This window comes from Choloepus didactylus, chromosome 7 (genome assembly GCF_015220235.1).
Source record: "Choloepus didactylus isolate mChoDid1 chromosome 7, mChoDid1.pri, whole genome shotgun sequence".
NCBI classification, from domain to species: Eukaryota; Metazoa; Chordata; class Mammalia; order Pilosa; family Megalonychidae; genus Choloepus; species Choloepus didactylus.
The window spans coordinates 8,819,195-8,845,164 of NC_051313.1; the positions used below are offsets into that span (position 1 = coordinate 8,819,195).

A 25,970-nucleotide genomic window follows, 5' to 3' on the forward strand; every position below is an offset into this window, starting at 1 on the left:
ATAAAAAACAATAGCAAGATGGTGATCTACTCTCATCTACAGCAATAATAATATTAAAGTAAATGGTCTAAACACTTCAGATAAAAATCAGAGATTGTCAGATTAGATATAAAAGCAAGGCCCAACTAAATACTATCTATAAGAAATCTAATTTAAATATAAAAACATATGTAATATAGAATCATAAGAAAGCTGTAGTGATTATGTTAATTACTTACAAAGTAGACTTCATTACAAAGACTATGATATTTTAAAATGATGAAGAGTCAATTCATCAAGAAAACAAAAAAATCTAAATGTATATGCACCTAATATCAGAACTGCAAAATACATGAGACAGAATGGGCAGAATTAAAAGGATAAAGAGACTGATAATTACAAGTGGAGATTTCAACAATCCTCTCTGAGTTATTAATATAAAGATATACAGAAAATCAGTGAAAATATAGAAAACTTGAGAACACTATCAAACAACTCGACCCAACTAAGATAGAACATTACCCCTACAGAGCAAAACCACATTCTTTTAAAGTATATATGGAACATTCACCAAGATGGACCATAAAACTAGTCTTTATTAATTTAATATGATTGAAATGATTATGTTCTTTGACCATAATGGAATTCAATTAGAAATCAATATCTGAATGATATCTCAAAAATCCTAAAATATTTGGAAATTAAACAAAACCCTAGTAACTAGCCCATAGGCCAAAGAATTACAAGGTCTTCTGGAAAATATCTTCTCATGAATGAAAATTAAAGCACAGCATATCAAAATTTGTGGTATGCAGCTAAAACAATGATTAGAAAGATATTTTCAGTTTTAAATGCTTATATTAGAAAAGAAGGACGGGCTTAAATCAATTGTCTAAGCTTCCACCTCAAAAAGCAAGAAAGAGAAAAGCAAAATCATAGAAGGAAGAAAATAATAAATTTAAGAATGGAAACCAACAAAACAGAAAACAAAGAAAATAAATTTTAAATCAATGAAACCAAAAGCTAGTTCTTTTAAACCACTGGTAAAAATGACAACCTTCTAGCTATATTTAACAAGGGAAAAAGAGAAGACACAAATTAATATCAGAAATGAAAAATCATGACAGGTCACACAAATGTTAAATGATATGCTAATGTTACAGATAACTTTATGCCAATGAATGCAATAACTTAGATAAAACAAATTCCTTGAAAGATTGAAACTATCATAATTGCCTCAAAAGAAAGAGGAAATCTGAATGCACCTATATCTATTACATAATCTAAACTGTAATTAAAAATCTTCCCATCAAAAAAACTCCAGACCAGGATGATTTTACTAATGAATCCTGACAAATAGCTAAGGAAAAAACAATATCAATTTACATAAACTCATTAAGAAAATTTAAGAGGAGTAAATACTTCCTAACTATTTAAGATGGGAACATATCAGCCATAAAAAGAATAAAGTTCTGATACATGTTACAAAACAAATAAATCTTGAAATCATGATACTAAGTGAAAGAAGCCTCACTCAAAAGGCTGTATAGTGTATGATTCCATTTATATGGAATGTTCAGGATGGGCAACTCCATAGTGACAGAAAGTAGATTAATGGTTGCAGGGGTTGGGGGATGGGGAGATAAGGGGTGATTGCTGTTAGACACGGGGTTTCTTTTGGGGTTGATGACAATTTTATGGAATTAGATAGAGCTGATGGTTGGACAACCTTTGGGTGTATCCTTACCCTTTAAAAGGGTAATTTAATGGTAAGTAAATTGTGTCTCAATTAAAAAATTTTTTCAAGAGGTCAGTCAAACTCTGATAACCCATTCCTGTTACAAAAACCAGACAAAGACATTAAAAGAAAAGAAAATCACAGACCAGTACCCCTAATGAGCACAACCACAAAAATCCTTAACAAAAGATTAGCAACTCAAAGGGGTTTATCCTGGATAGATTGGTTCAACACTCAAAAACGAAACAATGTGAACTGACCATGCATTAACAAATTGAAGGAGAAAAACATATGATCATATCAATAGATACAGAAGAGCATCTGACCAAATCTTATCCTTACTCACTGTAGGAATGGAGGATGTGGTAGGCAGAATTGTAAGATGCTTCCCAAGATTCCTGTACCATGGCATAACCCCTCCCCCTCTTGAGTGTGTGCAGGACCTGTGAATGTGATGGGCTGGTCACTCCTTGCTTAGGTCACATCATATGACGAAGGTGATGGGTCCTCACTGCCATGATTACATGACCTCATGCAAGACTCCGTCTCATAGATGGAGAGAGGTTCTCCCACTGGCCTTGAAGAAGCAAACATCCATTTTGTGACCCACCTATGGAGACAGGTGACCCCTAGGTGATGAGGGCTTCAGTCCCACGAATGTAGGAGCTGAATTCTGTCTACATCCCGCAAGAGCCTGGAGGAGGACCCAGCCTCAGATGAGACTGCAGCTCCCATCGACACCTAGAGAACAGCCCTGTGAGACCTGAGCAGAGGACAAGGGTACGTCTTGCCCAGATTCACAATCATGGCATCTGTGAGATACAATAACTGTGTGTTGTGTTAAGCCACTACATTTTGCTAAATTTGCTACACATCAATAAGAAATGAATATAGATTTTGGTACCAGAAGTGGGGTGCTACTATAACAAACACTTAAAAATGTGGGGGTGGAGTTAGAACTGGGCAGTTGGCAGAGGCCGGAGGCATTTTGAGAAGAATGATAATGAAAGCCTAAATTGCTTTGAGCAAACTATTAGTAGAAATATGGACATTGAATATGCTACTGGTGAGGGCTCAGAAGTAAGGAACACGTTATTGGGAAGTGGAGAAAGGGAAATCTTTGTTATGTTGTGGCAAAAAAACTCAGTGAAGTCTTCCACAGTTATTTGGAAAGCAAAATTTGTTTAAGAGAAATCTTGTTACATAGCTATGGAGATTTCCGAGCAAAGTGCTAAAGTTGCCACCTGGTTTCTTCACGTTGCCTTTAGTAAAATAGAAGAGGAAAGAGGTAAATTAAGGGAAGCCCTGTTAACCTGAAAGGGACCAGGTTTTGATGATTTTGATAATTCTCAGCCTTTCCCTATGTCTTGGAAGTTCACTGTCTCCAGAGGAGCCACAGACAGGTAGCCTCACTCTCAGCTGGAACGGATGCAGATCACAAGACTGAACATCAAACTTGATACCACAACTGGATGAACTGGGTGGGACTCCAGGTGGCTTGGGACGGGGTAAATGCATTCCGTATGTGAAAGACATGTGGACTGTTGTGGCCAGAGGCTGGAATGTGGTGCACTGTCTGTACAGACGGCCAGGAATTGCTTCCACGCCAGTACAGGCACACACACTTCTCCCACCAAGAGGCGGAGTCCATCCCCCTCCCTCCCCTTGAATTGGCGCTCACACTGACCTGCTTGAACCAACAGTGGAGGTGATGATGTGACTTCTGGGCCTAGGCCTTAAGAGGACCCATGGCTTCTATTTTTGCACTCTTGGGAACCAGCTGCCGTGTCAATAAGCTTGGGCTAGATTGCCATATAAGGAGAGACCACGTGGAGAGAGAGAGGGGTTGAGCCAGCACCCAGCTCTTTCAGCCACCCCAGTCAAAGCACCACCTGCATGAGTGAAGCCATCTGGGATACTCCAGTTCCAGCTGAGCTCCCAGGTGACAACAACCACGAGTGACCCCAGCCTACCACATAAAGCAGAAAAACTGCCTGGATGACCCCAGCCACCCACAGAACTGGGAAATATCATAAACAATTCTTATTTCAAGCTACTCAATTTTGGGACGGTTTGTTATCCAGCCCAGATGACAGAGGCATGTATTGGTGAGAACGTTGAGCATCCAGAACTCATATACAGCTGGTGAGAGTGTTAAGTTCGTATGCTTCCTTTGAAATATTTTGCATTATTTCCTAAAGTTGAACATATGCATACACTTGAGCCAACAGAAATGTGTGCCCATAAGGATCAGATCCTAAGACTGTTCACAGCTGCATCATGTAGCTCCAAAGTGGAAACACCCCAAGCAGCTATCAACAGTAGAATGGGTAAATGTATTGCCATATCTTCATGTAACAGAATACTCTACATCTGTAAAATGAGCAATCTACTGCTACTCACAACTCACACATACATGATGTTGAAAAAAGAAACTGGAAACAAACTAATACATTTGCATGGTTTCATTTATACAAAGTTCTACACTATAACGTCAGAAGACAGGGTGGCTCCCTTTGGGGAGGAAAGAGAGGGCAATGATTGGGAGGGACGTGGGTGGTGATTCTGGGGAGCTGGTGCTGCGCTAGCAGAGGAACCCAGGTGAGTTCACTTTATAATTCAGTGAGATGCACACTTAGGATTTGCATAGTTTTCTACATCTTCTATTTCAACAAAGAAGTTTTAAAAAGATATCATTTACATAGCATCAAACTCTATTGCATACCTAGGAAGAATCAAATTAAAAAGTGCAATTTTTTTAAAGAAAATTACAAAACTTTATTGAAAAAAACACTTTGAAAGATCTAAATAAGGGGGGAGGTATGTTATTCAAGGCTTGGAGGACTCAGTACACAGTAAAGTGACTAAGTCTCTCAAATTGATTGACAGATTCAACGCAGTCTCGATCAAGATCCCAAAAGATATTGTGTGGGTGACTGTGTGGAACTGGAAAAGCTGATTCCAAAATGTCTGTGGAGGTTTAAAGAGCCGAAATAGCGAGACAGTCTGGGAGAACATGGGAGATGTGTTTCGAGATCTTGAGACTTACTATAAAGCTGTAGTAATAGGATGTGGTATTAGGGTGGGCACAAATAGCCAGTGGAACAGCAGAGAATGTCCAAAATAGACCCAAGCACATAGGGACATTTGAGTGATAACAGGTCAAAGAGGGAAAGGATGGATTTTACCATTTACAGAAACAGATTATCTGTTTTTTAAACAAGTGAGAAATGGAGAAAGAAAATAAATTGGGCCCCTTCCTCACACCACACACACGCCTCAATTGTCTGAAGGCTCTTCATCTACACAAAATTAGTTGCACATGGTTTGTGAATCCCCAGAACACAAAATTAAGAATGATGGGTAATGCCAGAGAGGCAGATTTTGGCTCTCCCTGCACAGGAAAAGAAAAGTCACTTCAGCAGCTCTCGCTGACTCTGGATATCACATCCACTACTGGAGATGCTAAGATGCAAGCTGGATGGCCACTTGTCAGTGATGGTCCAGCTGGGATTCAAGCACCAGAAACTTCTCAGGTCTCTTCCAACCCTGTTCCTATAAATTCCAACACAGAGAGAACAGTGTGGCCTGCAGTACTGAAGTAAACCTTAACGGAGAGTCTGAAGAATTCGAGAATGAAACAAACATCTCCAGTGCCTCTACTTTTATTACAATCCAGTGAGACAGAAGCACATTTTCTAAATGAATATATTGGAAAGACATGTACCATAATAAAATACATTTTAGAAATATGACAGAAAGGTAGTATGAGACAGATTTGAATCCCCACTCTAAGCCCCAAATTGGAGAACTGAAGTAATTTACTATGTGAGCCTCTGTGTCCTCATGTGCAAAGCTAGGCAATGATGCGTCTTGGCAAACTACAGTCTAATAATGTGTCATTCAGATAAAAACCTCATGGCAATGTGGAAAATTAAGTACCTCCTTCTAAATCAACACTATATCAAAATCATCCTTGGTTTCATATGATATCCAGCTGTTGTCATATGAAATCCCTCCAAGAGCCAACATAGGGGATTTTTGTTAAGTACTCAAAATTCTTATCCTCTGTGGTAGGGGATTACTGAGTTCCACAATGAGCAGAACATTACAGAAAGAATAGTAGCTGTCTCTGCTGGTGGGCTTAAATACATGAGCACAGCACATCAGACACAGATACATGTGTGTATGCAGGAATGTGTATATGTATGCTTGTATATATATGTGTGTGTCTGTGTATATATGTTCTAGTTTGCTAATGCTGCCAGAATGCAAAACACCAGAAACAGATTGGCTTTTATAAAAGGGGGTTTATTTGGTTACAAAGTTCAGTCTTAAGGCCATAAAGTATCCATCAACAAAGGGTACCTTCACTGGAGGATGGCCAATGGTGTCTGGAAAATCTCTGTTAGCTGAGAAGGCACCTGGCTGCCATCTGCTCCAAAGTTCTGGTTTCAAAATGGCTTTCTCCCAGGATATTCCTCTCTAGGCTGCAGCTCCTTTTCAAAATGTCACTCTCAGTTGCTCTTGGGGCGTTTGTCCTCTCAGCTTCTCCAGAGCAAAAGTCTGCTTTCAACGGCCGTCTTCAAACTGTCTCTCATCTGTAGCTCCTCTCCTCAGCTTCTGTGCATTCTTCAAAGTGTCCCTCTTGGCTGTAGCTCCTCTTCAAAATGTCACTCTCAGCTGCACTGAGTTCCTTCTGTTTGTCAGCTCATTTATATGGCTCCAGTGATTTAATTTAGACCCACCCTGAATGGGTGGGACAACACCTCCATGGAAATTATCCAATCAGAGTCATCACCCACAGGAAACACTCAAAGAATTACAATCTAATCAACACTGATACATTTGCCCACACAAGATTACATCAAAGATAATGGCGTTTGGGGGGACATAATACATTCAAACCGGCACATTATATATACTCCACAAGATTTACATATTTCCACATGATTATTTACACTATCTAAGACATCAACTTGCCTGACTAGCCGGTCAGCTCAGGGAGAAGTGGCATGCTGGCAATCACTACTTCCAATGGAGAGCTTTTCTTTTATTCCAGCATTTTATAGTCCTCCAAATAGTGGCTCCATAAGATAGCTACCACTGTGTAACAAATCACCCCAAAATCAGTGGCTGGAAATAATACCCATTTATTGTCTCACAGTTTCTGAGAGTCAGGAATTCAGGCACAGCTGGGCCAGGTCCCCGTTGAGAGCCATGCACAATGGGCTGTGAGCACCTCAAGCCTGGAAGAGGAGCCTCAGTTCCCCATGGCTGTTAGTCAGAGGCCCACTCCCAGGGGGGCCCCTCCATAGCTTTGCTTGCAAAATGGTGACTGGCTTCCACCCAAGAGAGCAAGCAAGAGAGCAAGAGAGGGCTGGCCAGGCAGAGGCCATGTCTTCTATAATGGGATTTCCGAGGTGATGTGCCATCACTTTGCTATTTTCTATTCATTAGAACAGGAGTCAGCAAACATGGCTAGCAAGCCATATCTGGCCCACCACCTGTTTTTGTAAATAAAGTTTTACGGGAATGCAGCTGTCCCATTCATTTACATATTGTCCATGGCTACCTTTATGCTACAACACAGAGCTGAGTAAATGCAACAGGGGCATATGGAACATAAAGCCAAAATTACTTAATATCTGACCCTTTAGACCGAGAGTTTGCCAGCCCTGTGTTATGAGAAGCATAAAGGGGGCGGGATTCTCAGGGTGTGAATCCATGGGGCTGGGGTCACTGGGAGCCATTCTCGAGGCTGCCCCCCACTTGGTGCCTGGCACAGAATGGGAAGTCAGTATTTGCTGAGTGACTAAATGAATAATTGTTCACATATACCCATTTTCCAAATGCAAGGCATGAAAAGCAAGTTACTAGCAAAGGAAAAGCAAAATTCCTTCCCCAATGATTAGAATTCAATACCTGTGACAATATATCACCTGCTTACTGTGAAATCCTCTTATTAGTATTTTCCACTGTTATGTGGTAAGTAAGCTTAGAACCAGAATCAATACAGAGATCTGACAGCTGAGGCTTTCATGACATCAGGAAGCTGGAAGAAAGGAAGTATTTCAGGGTCCTGGTTTGAGCGAGAAGGACCTCTGGGACAGGAGTACTCTCTGGGGACCATGTTCACTGTATGACCATCTCCACTAACTTCTACCAAGAAAGACTAAAAACCTAATGATACAAAATCAAATTCTTGAAGGGTGTGCATTTTCCAATGCTTGCTGCCTCTTTGCATATTCATGAGCCCAGCAAGGCCAGCCCTCAGAGGTGGACTTCAGGGAAGATGATGGATTAGGAGAGGCAGAGCAAAATTCTCCCCCATAAAAAAGACTAGATAAAGGGACCACTGTGCCCTGGAGTGGTATCCCTGCCAAACTGCACAGGGCCTGCCCCCCTCCCACAGGACTGGCAGTCCTAAGTGCACATAGAGATCCGGTACACTAATTGGATTTCCATATGGTTTGGACCCTGCCTAGGTAACAGGCAAAATTGGGGGAGAGCTGGCCTGAGAGTAAGAGATGGCTCAAGAGTGCCATCTGTTTGTAGGACAGAGAAAGTGCACTCCGCCAAGCTGTAGCTCTGCCAAATTATAGATAAACATTTGAATAATCCTACATATCCCAAATAACCTTATCAAGATAAGCAACTGCAGTGAGGCCAACAACAGAAAATCATAAAGCACTTGAAGAAACAAAGATATGGACAACCCAAATGACCAAATTAAAAAGCTGGAGGAGACACAGAATTTGGAGCAATTAATCAAAGAAATACACACAAATCTCTAAAACAACTTCTAAGAGGGGACAAGATGGTGGGATAGAAGGGTGATGAATTTAGCTAGTCCCCTGGAGCAAATAATAAACAACCAGGAAAAACTAGTAAATAATCTGGAACAACTGCTGGGGGACAACTGTGATTGTCCACACATTGTACACCCATCTGGATTGGGTGGAATGGCTGAGATCACAGCATGAAATCTGTAAGTAAAAACTGCGGAACCGCACCGGGAGACCCCTCCCCCATGGCAGGCTGAAGTGCAACACCTCACTGTGGGAGAAAGCAGCATTCCCAGAGCAAGCAAATATAGCTCAGCCTAGCTCCAACTGGGGTTTTAATTAATAAATGTGGACTGCTGAATACAAGCTACAAACACAGACAAACCCCTAACAAGCAACAAAATACTCTGAGGCCACTCCCAGTGGAGAGGATGTGGGGCTAACAGAAAAAAAAAATTAATTAAAAAAAAAAGAAAGAAAAATGCAGAGGCTTTTAGAGATGACTGACCTTGAAGAGCGAGAAAATGCCTGTGCCCGGGAAAGGGAGCCCAGAAGACTGGGTGCTCTCTCTAACCAACAAGTGAAACTGGGGATCCATGGACTGGTTCTGAAAAGGGGGCTTTCTTTCCCTTTTTCTCTCTCTCAACCTGACTGGCTCAGTGGAAAGAGCCTCCGCCATTTTCAGTTCTCAGCACTCTGACCCAGACAGGGGTGGAGTTAACAGAGTCAGAGACAAAGAAGTAATTCAAGTGCAGAAGATAACTCCCTAGGGGGTATATCTTCCCTAAGAGGAAAGAGTTGGGGCCCAGCTCTAGTGCTGGCCCTCCCTTAAGAACTCAGACCCCAGGGCCTTGGGGAAAACAGCCAAAACAGAAACAACCTAAGCTAAGAATTAAAGAGGCCACACCTCTTTACACCAGTCGGGAGCAACAGGCTGACAGGCACCACCTGCAATAGCTGGAGGCCTCAAAGAAAAATCTGTCAATCTTCCAAGACACACCCTCAGAGAAACTTGACACTGTATATAAACCCATTTTGAGATCTGAACCCATTCTGGTCTGGGAAAATCTGATTGGGGTAACCAAGGAAACCAGATGCCTAGACAACTAAAAACTACAAATTACACTAGGAAAAATGGAGATATGATTCAGTCAAAGGAACAAACTTACACCTCAATTAAGATACAGTTGACATATTGTTTCACTTTAATTAAACAATCAATTACAGATTTTCAAAGAAATATGCTAAATCAATTCAAAAACCAAGGCAACAAGTTCAGGGAAGATATGGCAAAAGAGATGAAGGATATAAAGAAAACACTGAGTGAACATAAGTTAGAAATCAAAAGTTTGAAAATATAACTGGCAAGAATCTATGGAAATGAAAGCACAACGCAAGAGATGAAAAACACAATGGAGACATAAAACAGCATATTTCAAGAGGCAGAAGAAAACACTCAGGAACTGGAGAACAAGACACCTGAAATCCTACATACAAAAGAACAGATAGGGAAAAGAATGGAAAAATATGAGCAACATCTCAGGGAACTGAATGACAACATGAAGTGCATGAATGTATGTGTTATGTGTGTCCCAGAAGGAGAAGAGAAGGGAAAAGGGGCAGAAGCAATAATAGAGGAAATAATCAATGAAAATTTCCCACCTCTTATGAAAGAAATAAAATTACAGATCCAAGAAGAGCAGTGTACCCCAAACAGAACAGATCTGAATAGACCTATGCCAAGACACTTAATAATCAGATTATCAAACATCAAACACAAAGAGAGAATCCTGAAAGCAGCAAGAGAAAAGTGATCCATCACATACAAAGGAAGCTTGATAAGACTATGTGTAGATTTCTCAATAGAAACCATGGAGTAAAGAAGGAAGTGGTGTGATATAGTTAAGATATTGAAAGAGAAAACCCTCCAACCAAGAATCCTATATGAGGCAAAAATGTCCTTCAAATATAAGGGAGAGTTTAAAATATTCTCTGACAAACAGACAATGACAGAGTTTGTGAACAAGATACCTGCTCTACAGGAAATACTAAAAGAGGCACTACAGACAGATAGGAAAAGACAGGAGTGAGAAGTTTGAAACACTATTTTGGGTGATGGCAGCACAACAATGTAAGTACACTGAACAAAGATGACTGTGAGTATAGTTGAAAGAGGTTAGGAGCATGTGGGAAACAAGAAGGAAAGAGGAAAGATAAAGACTGGGACTGTATAACTCAGTGAAACCTAGAGTGCTCAACAATTGTGATAAAATGTACAACTATGTTTTTACATGAGGGAGAACAAATGAATGTCAAGCTTGCAAGGTGTTAAAAATGGGGTGGTATTGGGGGAAAACACAATCAATGCAAACTTGAGACTATAGTTAACAGAAACATTCAATGTAACAAAGATAATATACCAAAGCTAAATGCTTATAAGTGGGGGATATAAGGGAGGGGAATGGGACTCTTGGCATTGGTGATGTCATCTGACTCTTTTATTGTACTTTAGTTTAATTCCATCTTTCCTTTTGTTGCTTTCTAGCTGTTATTTTTTTTCTTTCTTTTTCTTTTGTCTTTCTACCTTTTTTTGACTCTTCCTCCTTCTCTGTGGAATAAATGGAGATGTCCTTATATAGATAGTGGTGATGGTGGTGAATGCATAAATATGTGATTATACAGGGAACCATCGGTTGTTTACTTAGGATGGAATGTACGGTGTGTGAATAAAACTGTCTTAAAAAAAACAGGTTGATGAAGAAACCTTGAGGGCACTATATTGAGTGAAATAAGTCAGATATGTAAGGACAAATATTGTATGATCTCACAGATATGAACTAATTATAATACGTAAACTCATAGACATGAAATATGTCACCATATATAGAATGAGGCTAAAGAATGAGGAGTGGTTGCTTATTATGAGCAGAATGTTTAACTAGGTTTAATTTAAGTGTTTGGAAATGGACAGATGTGATGGTAGCATGTTATTGTGAGAATAACTAACAGTGCTGAATGGTGTGTGAATGTGGTAGAAAGGGAAAGTTTAGTCACATATGTCACCAGAAAGAAAGTTGGAGGTTAATATATGGGTATGTAAACAACAGTGAATCTTCTGGTGGACAATTTCCAAGACTAACTGTACAAATATTAGAAATCTCTTTCATGAACTAGAACAAATGTATGACACTATAACTGAAAGTTAATAATAGAGGGTGCTCTAGTTTGCTAATGCTGCTGGAATGCAAAACACCAGAGATTGATTGGCTTTTATAAAAGGGGGTTTATTTGATTACAGAGTTACAGTCTTCAGGTCATAAAGTGTTCAAGGTAACACATCAGCAATCGGGTACCTTCACTGGAGGATGGCCAATGGTGTCCGGAAAACCTCTGTTAGCTGGGAAGGCATGTGGCTGGCGTCTGATCCAAAGTTCTGGTTTCAAAATGGCTTTCTCCCTGGACATTCCTCTCTAGGCTGTAGTTCCTCAAAAATGTCACTCTCAGTTGCACTTGGGATATTTGTTCTCTCTCAGCTTCTCTGGAGCAAGGGTCTGCTTTCAATGGCTATCTTCAAACTGTCTCTCATCTGCAGTCCTATGCTTTCTTCAAAGTGTCCCTCTTGGCTGTAGCTCCTCTTCAAAACATCACTCACAGCTGCACTGAGTTCTTTCTGTTTGTCAGCTCATTTATATGGCTCCACTGATCAAGGCCCACCCTGAATGGGTGGGGCCACACCTCCATGGAAATTATCCAGTTAGAGTCATCACCCACAGTTGGGTGGGCACATCTCCATGGAAACAATCAAAGAATCACAATCTAATCAAAACTGATACATCTGCCCACACAAGATTACATTGAAGATAATGGCGTTTGGGGGACATAATACACTCAAATCAGCACAGAGGGGTATAGAGGGAAAAATATACCTATTGCAAACTATGTACTACAGTTAGTATTTTAACATTCTTTCATCAATAGTAACAAATGTACTACACCAATACTATGAGTCAATAATGGAGGGGGGGTGGTTGGGGGTATGGGAGGATTTGAGTAGTATTTTTTGTTTTTATTTTTTTTCTAGAGTGATGAAAATGTTCTAAAAATTGAAAAAAAAAATAATTGTGGTGATGGATGCACAGCTACATAATGGTACCGTGGGCAATTGATTGTGCACTCTGGATGATTGTATGGTATGTGAACAATCTCAATAAAATTGAATTTTAAAAAAATAAAATAAAACACTAAGATTCAGAATTAAAAAAAACTATGGGTTGGCAAAGGACATAAGGGACATCAAGAAGACTCTAGAAGAGCAGAAAGAAGATTTGAGAGAGTAAATTAAAAATAGCAAAACTTATGGAAATAATGATACTGTTAATCAAATTGACACACAACAGCAGATTTGAAGAGGCAGAAGAAAGAATATGTGAACTAGAGGACTAGACAATTGAAAGTTGAATGCACAAAAAATAAATGGTGAAAAAAATTTTAAAATTTGAAATGGATCTCAGGGAAATGATGGAAAACATGACACACAAAGATGTAAGAATCATTTGTGTCCCAGAAAGTGAGGAGAAGAGCAAAGGCCTAGGAAGAGTATTTGAAGATATAGTTGGGGAAAACTTCGCAGCCCTTCTAAACAACATAAACATGCAAATCAAAGATGCCCAAGGAACTCTAAATAGAATAAATCCAAATAAACTCATTGCAAGACATATACTAATCAGATTGTCAAATGCTGAAGAGGAGAGACTCCTGAAGGCAGCAAGAAAGAAGCAATTCACCATATGCAAGGGAAACCACATAAGACTAAGTAGTGACTACTCAGTGGGCACCATGGAGGTAAGAAGGCAGTGGTGTGACATATTTAAGTTTCTGAAAAAGAAAAATTGCCAGCCAAGAATTCTTTATCCAGCAAAGCTCTCCTTCCAAATTGAGGGAGAGTTAAAAATTTTCACGGACAAACAAATGCTGAGAGAATTTGTTAACAGAGACCTATCCTGCAAGAAATACTAAAGGGAATTCTACTGACTGACAAAAAGAGAAAGGAGGGAGAGGTCTGGAAAGGGCACAGAAGTTAAGAGTATTAGTAAAGGAAACTTAAAGGGGGAAAAAGGGGGGGGGACAGCTCTGACAAATAAACACTGAAGGATAAGATGGTTGATTCAAGAACTGCCTTCACAATAATGTCATTGAATATGAATGGATTAAACTCCCCAATTAAAAGACAGAGATTGGAATAATGGGTTTAAAAGTATGAACCATCAACATGCTGTTTATAAAAGACTTATCTCAGACCAGCAGCACAAAGAGATTGGAAGTGAAAGGATGGAAAAAATATTCCACGGAAGCTACAGTCAAAAGAAAGCAGGGGTAGCAATACTAATATCAGATGAAATAGACTTTAAATGCAAAGATGTCATAAGAGACAAAGTAGGACACTATATATTAATAAAAGGGACAATTCACCAAGAAGAAATAACAATAATAAATGTTCATGCACCAATCAAGGTGCTTCAAAGTACATGAGACAAACACTGGCATAACTGAAGGAAGCAATAGATGTTTCCACAATAATAGTGGAAGACTTAAAGACACCACCCTCTTCCATACATAGAAGAACCAGACAGAGGACCAAAAAGGAAATTGAGAACCTGAACAATATAATAAATGAATTAGACTTAATAGATATATATAGAGTGCTACATCCCAAATTACCAGGATACACATTCTTCTCTAGCACGCATGGAATGTTCTCCAGGATAGATCATATACTGGGGCATAAAACAAGCCTCAATAAATTTATAAAGATTGACATTATTCTGATCATAATGGAATGCAACCAGAAGTCAATAACCTTCAAAAAACCAGAAGATTCACAAATATGTGGAGATTAAACAACACACTTCTAAACAACAAGTGGGCCAAAGAATAAATTGCAAGAGAAATTGCTAAATATCTAGAGATGAATGAGAACAAGAACAAAACATGTCAAAACCTATGGGATACAGCAAAGGCAGTGCTGAGGGGGGGAACTTACAGCTTTAAATGCATAAATTAAAAAGGAAGAAAGAGCTAAAATCAAAGAACTAACAGAATAACTGAAGAAGCTAGAGAATTATCAGCAAACTAACCCAAAGGAAAGTAGAAGAAAAGAAATAACAAGTATTAAAGCAGAAATAGATGATATGGAGGAAAAAAAACAGAGAGAATAAATAAAACCAAAATTTTTTCTATGAGAAGATCAACAAGATTGAAAAGCCCTTAACTAGACTGACAAAGTCAAAAAGTAGAAGATCCAAATAAATAAAATCATAAATGAAAGGGGGGACTTATTGTGGATCCTAAAGAAATTTTAAAAAATCATAAGAGGATACTATGAACAATTGTACACCAACAAACTAGACAATTTAGAGGAAATGATTAATTTCCTAGAAATACATGAACAGCCTAGAAAACAGAAGACATCAACAAACCAATCACAAATAAAGAGATCCAATCAGTTATCAAAAAGCTTCCTACAAATAACAGCTCTGGACCAGATGGCTTCACAGAGGAATTTTACCAAACTTTCCAAAAACAACTGACTTTGAAAAGCTTTCAAAAAATTGAAGAAAAAAGAACATTACCTAACTAATTTTATGATGGTAACATCAATACAATAACAGAACTAGATAAAGATGCTACAAAAAAGGAAAACTACAGGCCAATCTCCCTAATGAATATAGATGCAGAAATTCTCAACAAAATACTTGCAAATTGAATCCAAAGACACTTTAAAAGAATCATACATCACAACATGCAATGCTGGTTCAACATAAGCATGCAATGATGGTTCAACATAAGAAAATCAATCAATGTAATACAACACATTAACAAATTGAAAGGGAAAAATCAAATGATAATCTCAATGGACATAGAGCATTCAACAAAATTCAGCATTCATTTTATCTCCAGAGTGTTTATTAAATAGATGTTACTAGATACTTAAATTTTAACTGTTTCTTTCCTGCATAAATCTGGGTGCATTTCTCCAGGCAGGGCTATAAGGCTTAACAAAAGCATGCCATTTTTTCTGGAATTTTATTTATACAGTTTGAAATATTTGATTTGTATGTCATATTTTAAATCAATTCAAAAGGTAGGAATTGAAAGAAACTTCCTCAATATGATAAAGGGCATATATGAAAAACCCGCAGCCAACATAGTCCTCAATGGTGAGAGACTGAAAGCCTTCCCCCTAAGTTTGGGAGTGAGATAAGGATGCCCACTGTCACCACTATTATTCAACATTGTGCTAGAAGTTCTAGCCAGAGCAATCCAGCAAGAAAAAGAAATAAAAAGCATCAAAATGGGAAAGGAAGAAGTAAAACTGTCATTATTTGCAGATGATATGATTGTATATTTGGAAAATCTTGAGAAACTGATGACAGAGCTACTTGAGCTAATAAATTCAGTGAAGTGGCAGGATACAAGATGAATGCACAAAAGTCAGTAATGTTCCTACCCACTAGAAATGACCTAATTGAAGAGACACTCAAGAAAAAAATTCCATTCTCAATAACAGCTAAAAACATCAAGTACCTAGGAATAAACTTAACCAAGGATGTAAAAGACCTCTACACAGAAAATTACATAACTTTACTAAAAAAAAATCAAAAGGGATCTAAAAAGGTGGAAAGATATTCCGTGTTCATGGATAAGATGGCTAAATGTCATTAAGACGTCAATTCTACCCAAAGTGTTCTACAGAGTCAATGCAATTACAATCAAAATTCCAAAAACTTACTTTGCAGACAAGGAAAAGCTAGATTTCAAATTTATTTGGAAGGGAAATGGGCCTCAAGTTTCTAAAAACATTCTAAAAAAGAACAAAGTGGGAGGACTTACCACTTCCTGACTTTAAAACCTACTATAAAGCCACAGTAGTCAAAACAGCATAGTACTGGCACAAAGATAGACATATTGATCAATGGAATTGATTCAAGAGTTCTGAAATAGACCCCAGATCTATGGTCAACTGATTTTTTTTTAAGGCCCCCAAATCCACTGAACTGGGACAGAATAGCCTCTTCAATAAATGGGGCTAGGAGAACTGGATATACATATCCAAAAGAATGAAAAAGGACCCCTACCTACCACCCTATACAAAAATTAACTCAAAGTGGACAAAAGACCTCAATATAAGAGACAGTATCATAAAACTCCTAGAAGATAATATAGGGAAACATCTTCAAATCTTAGTATTAGGAGATAGCTTCTTCGACCTTACACCCAAAGCAAAAGCAACAAAAGAAAAAAATATATTAAAAAAACTCTTCAAAATCAAAAGCTTCTGTACCTTAAAGGAATTTGTTAGAAAGGTGAAGAGGCAGCCAATACAATGGGAGAAAATATTTGGAAACCATGTATCTGTTAGGAGACTGATATCCTGCATATATAAAGAAATCCTACAATTCAAGGACAATAGTACAAACAGCCCAATTATAAAATGGGCAAAAGATACGAAAAGACATTTCTCTGAAGAGGAAATACAAATGGCTAAAAAACATATGAAAAAAATGTTCATCTTCACTAGCTATCAGGGAGATGCAAATCAAGACCACAATGAGATATCATCTCACACCAATAAGAATGGCTGCCATTAAACAAACAAGAAACTACAAATGCTGGAGAGGATGTGTAGAAATTAGAACTTTTATTCATTGCTGGTGGGACTGTATAATGGTACAGACACTCTGGAAGACAGTTTGGTGGTTCCTCAGAAAACTAGATATTGAGTTACCCTACGATCCAGTAATTTCACTTCTTGGTATATACCCAGAAGATCTGAAAGCAGTGACACAAACAGATATTTGCACAACAATGTTCATAGTGGCATTGTTCACAATTGCTAAGAGATGGAAACAAACCAAGTGTCTTTCAACAGAGAGTGGATAAACAAATCGTGGGCAGCAGTTAAGAAAGAACAAGGTTGTGAAACATATGACAACATGGATGAACTTTGAAGACATAATACTGAGTGAATTAAGCCAGACACAAAAGGAGAGATATTATATGTTACCACTACTATAAACGCCATGAACAATAATGTAGAATATAGGGGACCTAGAGATAGAAGCTAGGGAAGGGGGAATGATAACCTAATATCTATAGACACGATGACGAGGGTGAACTTAAAGGTATGGGGATGGACAGGGGTGGTGATAATTCATGAATGGGATTATAAGTATCAGTGATGCACTGAAGGCAAACATGATTGAAAGTCATTGTTTATAGGTATATAACCCACAGAGTAGCACTACAAATATAAATAAGTGTTTGCATGATATATTTCTAAGGTATGACACCGGTACGAAGAGTTAACAACAGAGTAGTATGTGGAAAAGCCACCCATTACATATCATAGACTAGATTTAATAGGAGTACCCTACCAGCACTACACTAATACTAGAGATGAATTATTAGTGGCTAAGAGCTCTGGGATATTTTGTGTTATGATAATTGTTTAAAATTGAGAGTGATGATGATTGTACAACTAAGTGAAGATAATGTGAGACACTGATTGTTTGTCTTGGACAGAATATATGCTATGTGAATTTAGGAACCCCTTTCTTAATAAATCAAGCCCTCAATCTTGAGGCTTGTTCTTGTGAAGCTTAGGGCTGTAAATGAGATGCTAAGCCTTCCTATAATAATGCCTAAGAGGCACTTCCAGAGAACCTCTTTTGTTGCTCAGATGTGGCCTTTCCTTCTCTAAGCCCAACTCAGCAAATAAATTCATTAACTCCCCCCTATGTGGGACGTGACTCCCAGGGGAGTGAATCTCCCTGGTAATGTGGGACACAACTCCCAGGAATGAGCCTTGTCCTGGCATTGAGGGACTGAAAATGCCTTCTTGACCAAAAGGGGGAAAAGCAAGGAAATAAAATAAGTTTACGGTGGCTAAGAGATTTCAAACGGAGTCAAGAGGCTATCCTGGAGGTTTCTTTTATGCAAGCTCCAGCTCGGTGTCTCAAATGGCCACAGTATGCCAAGCCCTTACCAATAGTAGTTCCAAAATACCTAGGTTCCTATCTGAGATTCTATAAAATTTTCACTCACTAAGTTTATCTCTCAGAAAATTAAATCCACGAGAGTTCCTATGCCAGACAAGTCCTAAAACCCAGAGGCAACAGCCTAAGAACAACAACCAGATGCAGCCCCCCACCCCATAATGTTGACCCCCGCTTTCAATATGAACAAGTTAGGGTGGTCTCTGCCTAAACACTCCCGAAGATGGAGACAGCGAGGAGAGGAAAGGGTAGAAACAGGCAAGGCAGGATTTAACAAAGAATTACGAACACTGAATCTTATATAATTTTTTTTAGTTGCTAGGGTATTAGAATAGCTAGAAGGAAACAACTGAAACTGTGGAACTGTAACCCATAAAAATCTTTGAAATTTGCTCTCTACTTGTTAAATCGTACTTTGAAAGTTATCACACTTATGTATATATGTTACATTTCACAATTAAAAAATGGATTATAAAGAGCCGCCCATTTTGGAAAACAGGAAAAAAAAAAACAAAAAAAATGCAAATTCTCATCCATTTTTCATTTTTTGAATGCCTTCTCTCTCCAAAAGCCCAAATACCACGCGGTGAGGTTCTTCCTTCAGAACCTACGATTACCTTGTTCCTATACAGTGGCGCCCCCTAGTGGAAAGGAAGCCTCACTGACAGTATCGTGAGTCCCTGGAGCAGGCCAGAACTTGCCCTGATACCCCAGGGTGGGTAACGCAAGCCCGGGCCTCCTTACCTCACTCCGGAAAACAAAGGCTCTAGAGGTTTCTAAAGTTTACTGCAAGAAGGGAATTAAATAGGCGACCTGGATCTGTGGCTCTTCCCATTTGTAACTGGATTCCACTCAGCACACATATGAAGTGACAAAAGCAAAATGGGAAGAGGGGAAGTAGGAACGTTGGCTTTCACATGTGGGTTTTGTCTGCGTGGCCATTGCCTGGCGCTGCACTGGTGGTCTCTTCCCACACTCTAGCTCACTGGGCACCCACCCTCACCCCGAGAGGAGACTGCAGAGGAAAAAAACAGTCCTGAGAACTGTCCCACGCCACTCAGGCAGTCATCGGCTAACAGCTTAAAAATTATACTGGTATTTTTCCTGAAGTGTGACTATAATCTGATACATGAATCTGATGCATGACTGCTACTGACCAATTTGGAAACAAAATTTCCATTTCCTGGCTGAGGATCATTTATAACCTGGATATTCATGAGAAACTCAGATAGTGATCCCATCACCTCTAGGCTTACCAAAAAAAAAAAAAAAAAAAAAATGCTGTGTTTGACGACCAAATCCAGATGAAGGGAATAGATGACTGCGTGACTCTCAGGACACACGAAGGGTGGAGTGGGCTGGGTACATCCCAAGAACCAAGTGGCCAGGGAACTAGGCCAGCACGGGTCCTGCTCCACCTGGTTGGCAAGGCGACTGGGAAAATTCACAAGCACAGGCCTCTACAGAGTTCTGTTGCAATACGCACCTGCAAGGTGTATGATGATTCATTTATTTGATTATCTAAATTTCTACTCCTTACACATACACCTCCCAAGAGGTTGTCTGGTTCTAGAGATTGCAAAAGGAAACTGGAGTGGAGGAAAAGTGAGAGTGAGTAGTGGAAAAACTAAGAAAAGACCTCCAATTAAGTTAGACGTGCTACATTCAGGACATATACAAAATCATTTATTATGCACAACAACAGGCATATAATTTTGATTAAGTGCACAGATAAATAAAGGGTAATGAAAATAACAGCACATTTTGAGGAAGTCTGTGCTTTTGATAGCACCAGGGGTATTAGGAAACGCCAGTACTTGTAGTAAAATCCAGACATTATCAAATGTTGGACAGGTTCACTCATACTCAGGTTTAAAGCAACAAAATTCAAGCCATTAACAAGAAGCAAGTGAATTATCTAAATGATCCAGGAAGAGCAACCTGTCACTGTGTTCTGAAACTTTCAAGCGCCTAATCCCACTTTCTCCCAGTGAAATGATGGTTTTTAGAGCATGATTTTTGAGGCTCTTTAGGAGTATAGGTGTCCAGTGACCCCAAATCAGACTGAAATGGGCTTGAAAACAACTAGCTCTGAACTGTAACACAGATGACGGGATATTCTGTCCCGAGAGTTCTGGCAAGAGGCATAAATAAGCACAGCTTTGGTACTGTTAGAAGACACATATTCAGAAGTATCACTGTCTTCACTGTTTGCCCTAGTCCTCAAATCTTAGCAGCTCGCCCTTAGAGATGTGCAGTTACACCCACCAACTGCATTCGCATTGATGCTCTGAATTTCTCCATCTCCGCGCCTCCGGACGCCCTAGCTGGGAAGAGGCTGCGAGGTGGCAGAGCGCGGACTGGAGAGAGCCAGTTTGGGGGCCTTTGCAAACCAGCGTTTCCCACAGTGCGCAACACCTCGGCTTCCTGCCCACCCCAAACCACTGCCCCGGCGGAGAGAGGCGTTTACCTGCCGGAGCCCCCGTCCAGCCTGGCCCGCCGCGTGCCGGGTGCTGCCGCTCCCCGAGCCGCCTGGGGGTCCTCCCGAGGAACCGCGAGCCCCGCGCCCGCGCCACCCAGGGGTTCCCGAGCTGCCCGGAGAGGCCGAGCCGGCCAGAGCCCAGGGCGCGGGCGCTGCCTCGGGGCGGGGTCGGGGTCCCAGGCCCGGCTGGGCGGGACCTGCCCGGCGGAGGCGCGGGGCGCGGGCGGTGCGTCTCCATGGAGACCCCACAACAAGCCGCGCCCGGCCGCGCCCCACTCCCCCCAGGCGCGACCTCCCAGGGCTGCAGCCCCGGCCCCTCCCCACCCTCCAGAGACCCCGCGGTGGGAAGCGGGCTCGGGGGCTCCAGCCGCCTCGCCCCCCAGCAGACCCGGGGCGCCGAGCGTGGCCCTAGAAGAGACTGGGCCCTGTCTCCACTGGGCTTTGGCTCAAACCCAGCGATCCTAAGGCCGTGGGATGGGCAGGCGCCGGGGAGTTGCTTACTCTTTACCTATTTGTTTTTGGCAAACCCTCAGAATCGTTTAATGCTTATTTCCAATTTAGCATTGTAAAGGAGGTGCAAAAACAGAACAAAACAAACCTTCCCACTCCCAGGGGTGTACAATCTCCCTGGCAATGTTGGACAGGACTCCAGGGTTTGAACCTGGACCGGGCATCCTGGGATTGAGAAAGCCTGCTTGACCAAAAGCTGGAACAGAAATGAAACAAAATAAAGTTTCAGTGGCTGAGAGATTTCAAATGGTGTGGAGAGGTCATTCTGGAGGGCATTCTTTATGCCTTATATAATTATTATGCCTTATTTAGATATCCCTTTTTAGTTTTTAGTGTACTGGAATAGCTAGAAGGAAATACCTGAATCTGTTGAACTGCAATCCAGTAGCCTTGATTTTTGAAGATGATTGTATAACTATACACGGTTTGACTGTGTGATCATGAAAACCTTGTGGCTCACACTCCCTTTATCCAGTGTATGGACAGATGAGTAGAAAAATGGGAACAAAAAGTAAATGAAAAATAAGGGGGATGGGGGTGGGATGTTTTGGGTGTCTTTATCTGTATTTTTATTCTTGTTTTTTTTTTAATTTTTAAAATTATATTTATTTTTGAAGTAATGAAAATGTTCAAAAATTGATTTTGAATTAGAATGGCTGCCATTAAACAAACAGGAAACTACAAATGCTGGAGAGGATGTGGAGAAATTGGAACTCTTATTCATTGTTGATGGGACTGTATAATGGTTCAGCCACTCTGGAAGACAGTCTGACAGTTCCTTAGAAAACTAGATATAGAGTTATCCTTCGATCCAGCAATTGCACTTCTTGGTATATTCCTGGAAGATCTGAAAGCAGTGATGCAAACAGATATCTGCACACCAATGTTCATAGCAGCATTATTTACAATTGCCAAGCGGTGGAAACAACCCAAATGTCCTTCAACAGATGAGTGGATAAATGACATGTGGTATATACACACAATGGAATACTATGCAGCAGTAAGAAGGAACGATGTCGTGAAACATGACAACTTGGATGAACCTTGAAGACATAATGCTGAGTGAAATAAGCCAGGCACAAAAAGAGAAGTATTATATGCTACCACTAATGTGAACATTGCTGGGGGAAAATGCGGGGGTGTTGGGCTTCCCCACCTCGATTGTTGCTGATGTGCTCACAGACATTGGGGACTGGATGTTTGATGGGCTGAGCCCTCAATCATGGAGGCCCTTGGGAAGACTTACTGCAAAGGAGAGGCTAAGCCTGCTTATAATTGTGCCTAAGTGTCTCCTCCTGAATGCCTCTTTTTTGCTCAGATGTGGCCCTCTCTCTCTAGCTAAGCCAACTTGGCGGATGAAATCACTGCCCTCCCCACTATGTGGGATCTGACACCCAGGGGTGTAAATCTTCCTGGCAATGTGGAATATGACTCCTGGGGAGGAATCTGGACCTGGCATCGTGGTATGGAGAACATCTTCTTGACCAAAAGGGGGATGTGAAATGAAATGAAATAAGTTTCAGTGGCTGAGAGATTCCAGAGGTCACTCTGTTGGGCACTCTTACGCACAATATAGATAACCCTTTTTAGGTTCTAATGAATTGGAATAGCTAGCAGTAAATACCTGAAACTATCGAACTACAACCCAGAACCCTTGAATCTTGAAGACAATTGTATAAAGATGTAGAGTATGAGGGGTGACAATGTGATTGGAAAAGCCATGTGGATCACAGTCCCTTTTGTCCAGTGTGTGGATGGACGAGTAGAAAAACGGTGCAAAAAAAAAAAAAAAAAAAAAAACACCCAGTGTTTTTTACTTTAATTGTTCCTTTTCAATTTAATTTTTATTCTTATTACTTTTGTGTGTGTGGTAATGAAAATGTTGAAAAATTAATTTCAGTGATGGACATACAACTATATGGTGGTACTGTGAACAACTGATTGTGTGCTTCGTGTGACTGCATGGTATGTGAATGTATCTCAATAAAATTTAATTATTAAAAAAAATTGATGTGTCAGTTTGAATGTATTATGTTCCCCCAAACGCCATTATCTTTCGTGTAATCTTGTGTGGGCAGACTTATCAGTGTTAATTAGATTGTAAGTCTTTGAGTGTTTCCATGGAGATGCGCCCCACCCAACTATGGGTGATGACTCTGATCGAATAATTTCCATGGAGGTGTGTGCCAGTTTGAATATATTCTGGCCGCCCATTGGGTGAGTCTGAATTAAATTACTGGCACACTACATAAGATCAGACAGAAGGAGCGAGCTGCTACAGCCAAGAGGGACACTTTGAAGAAAGCACAGGAGCTGCAGATGAGAGACAGTTTGAAGATGGCCATTGAAAGCAGACCCTTGCTCCAGAGAAGCTAAGAGAGGACAAATACCCCGAGTGCAATTAAGAGTGACATTTTTGAGGAACTGCAGCCTAGAGAGGAACGTCCTGGGAGAAAGCCATTTTGAAACCAGAACTCCAGAGCAGATGCCAGCCACACGCCTTTCCAGCTAACAGAGGTTTTCCAGACACCATTGGCCATCCTCCAGTGAAGGTACCCGAATGCTGATGTGTTACCCTGGACACTTTATGGCCTTAAGACTGTAACTGTGTAACCAAATAAACCCCCTTTTATAAGAGCCAATCCATCTCTGGTGTTTTGCATTCCAGCAGCATTAGCAAACTAGAATAATTGATTTTGGTGATGAATGCACAACTATATGATGGTTCTGTGAACAATTGGTTGTACACTGTGGATGGTTGTAGGGTATGTGAATATTTCTCAATAAGACTGAATTAAAAACAAAACAAAAAACCTTCCCAATTGGTTCTAATAGTTCTGGGCAAAATACCTTTAAGTGTTTATTATGAAGCTTTTAAATTTTTTTCTTTTGCACACAGATGAATAGTTTTTCCCATGGGAAGATGTAAAGATGTTCACCATATATTAAGTATGAAAAGTAAGCTAGAAAACCATATGTATAGTATGACCTAATTTTTATAAATATGCATGTACAAGAAGTCTGGAAGGATATACACAAATATGTTAAAAGGTTTGCTCTGATAGTATTTTTTCTAATCTGTAATAATTCTTCATAATGAACATGCAATATTTATATAAGTATTTTTATTCTAAGGCAGGCACTTTGCTTTTTTTTGTTGCCTTTGTCATACATTTAAGGTGACTGAAGAGGGTGTAATTAGGTAAGCTAAAATTCTGTCACCTGAGACCCACATGGGTCCTGTCACAAGGTCAGCCTGCTCTGTCACTGACCCTCAGGAAATCTCTCTTTTGCTTTGTCAGTTACTAGAGTGTTAATTTTCCCCCCAAAACCCCTACTCTCTTGAGTCAACTGAAAAGCTTCAGATATTACATGTATGTATTCTGGTAATTTTCTCATTTTAAAAAGGGGTATTAAAAAGACCAATTAGATCAACTGGTCAGAACTCCTTGTATTCAGAATGCCAAAAATAACTAAAATCCAAATTTTTTATATCACTCAATGGGCCCCCACCCCAGTTATGTGCTTGTTTGGTGGCCTGGAGACAGTGTGGCACACAGAAACCTGGGCCTCTTCTACAGGGTGAAAGGGACTGAACTACAGAGTAGACAGATGTGGTGTATCCATGCAATGGAATAGTATGCAGCCACTAAAAGGAAGTAAGTTCTGGGCCATGCTACAAGGTGCATGAACCTGGAAGACATTATGCTAAGTGAAAAGTCAGAAACAAGAGACGACATATTTCATGATTCCTTTTATATAAAATGTTCAGAATAGGCAAATCCAGAGACAGAAAGCAGATAGGTGGGTTCCTAGGACTGGAGAGAAGCAGGTGGAAGGGAAGTAACTACTATGGATGTGGGGTTTCTTTCTGCTGTGATGAAAATGATGGAATTAGACAGTGCTGATGGTTACACAACTTTTTTTTTCTACCACAACCTGGAATGAATTAAACAGCCTTTTGATATACTAAATACCACTGAATGGTACCCTTTTAAAAGGGTGAATTTTATGTAATATGAATTATATCTCAATAAAGCTGTTAAAAAAAGGTACTTAAGCTATTATTTGCCAAATGTTAACTGTTGTCGGTTATTGTGTGAAGCATCTCACATGCATTTCCTCCTACCAACCAGTAGGAGGTGCATATTAACCTCAATTTCTAGATTAGAAAAAATGAAGACATAAGGAGTGTGTGTACATGAACACAGAGCCAAGGGGCAGAACAGGGATTCAAATCAAGGTCCAGGTAACTTTCAAGCCTGAGTTCTTTCCATTACACCAGTATTTAAATGTGCAAAATTTGCAAGAAAGTTAGTTTCACAACTTCTAATTTTATAAACAGTTTAATTTTGAGGATTGAACCCTTGCGTTCACAGATCAAAGACTACAGATTTCTTCAAAGCAGACAATAGAGA

At 40.0% G+C, this 25,970-nt stretch overlaps 1 protein-coding gene across 6 annotated transcripts in view; it reads right to left on the reverse strand.

Moving 5' to 3' along the window:
- The window catches only part of ECT2L (epithelial cell transforming 2 like), a 116,876-nt gene extending 95,717 nt beyond the window's left edge, over positions 1-21,159 (reverse strand). For all 6 annotated transcript variants that reach the window (XR_005218044.1, XM_037844205.1, XM_037844207.1 and 3 more), the window contains exon 1: positions 21,031-21,159. The gene's annotated coding sequence lies outside the window, so the exon portion shown is untranslated. The remainder of the gene's footprint in view (positions 1-21,030) is intronic.
- Positions 21,160-25,970: the final 4,811 nt, after the last annotated feature.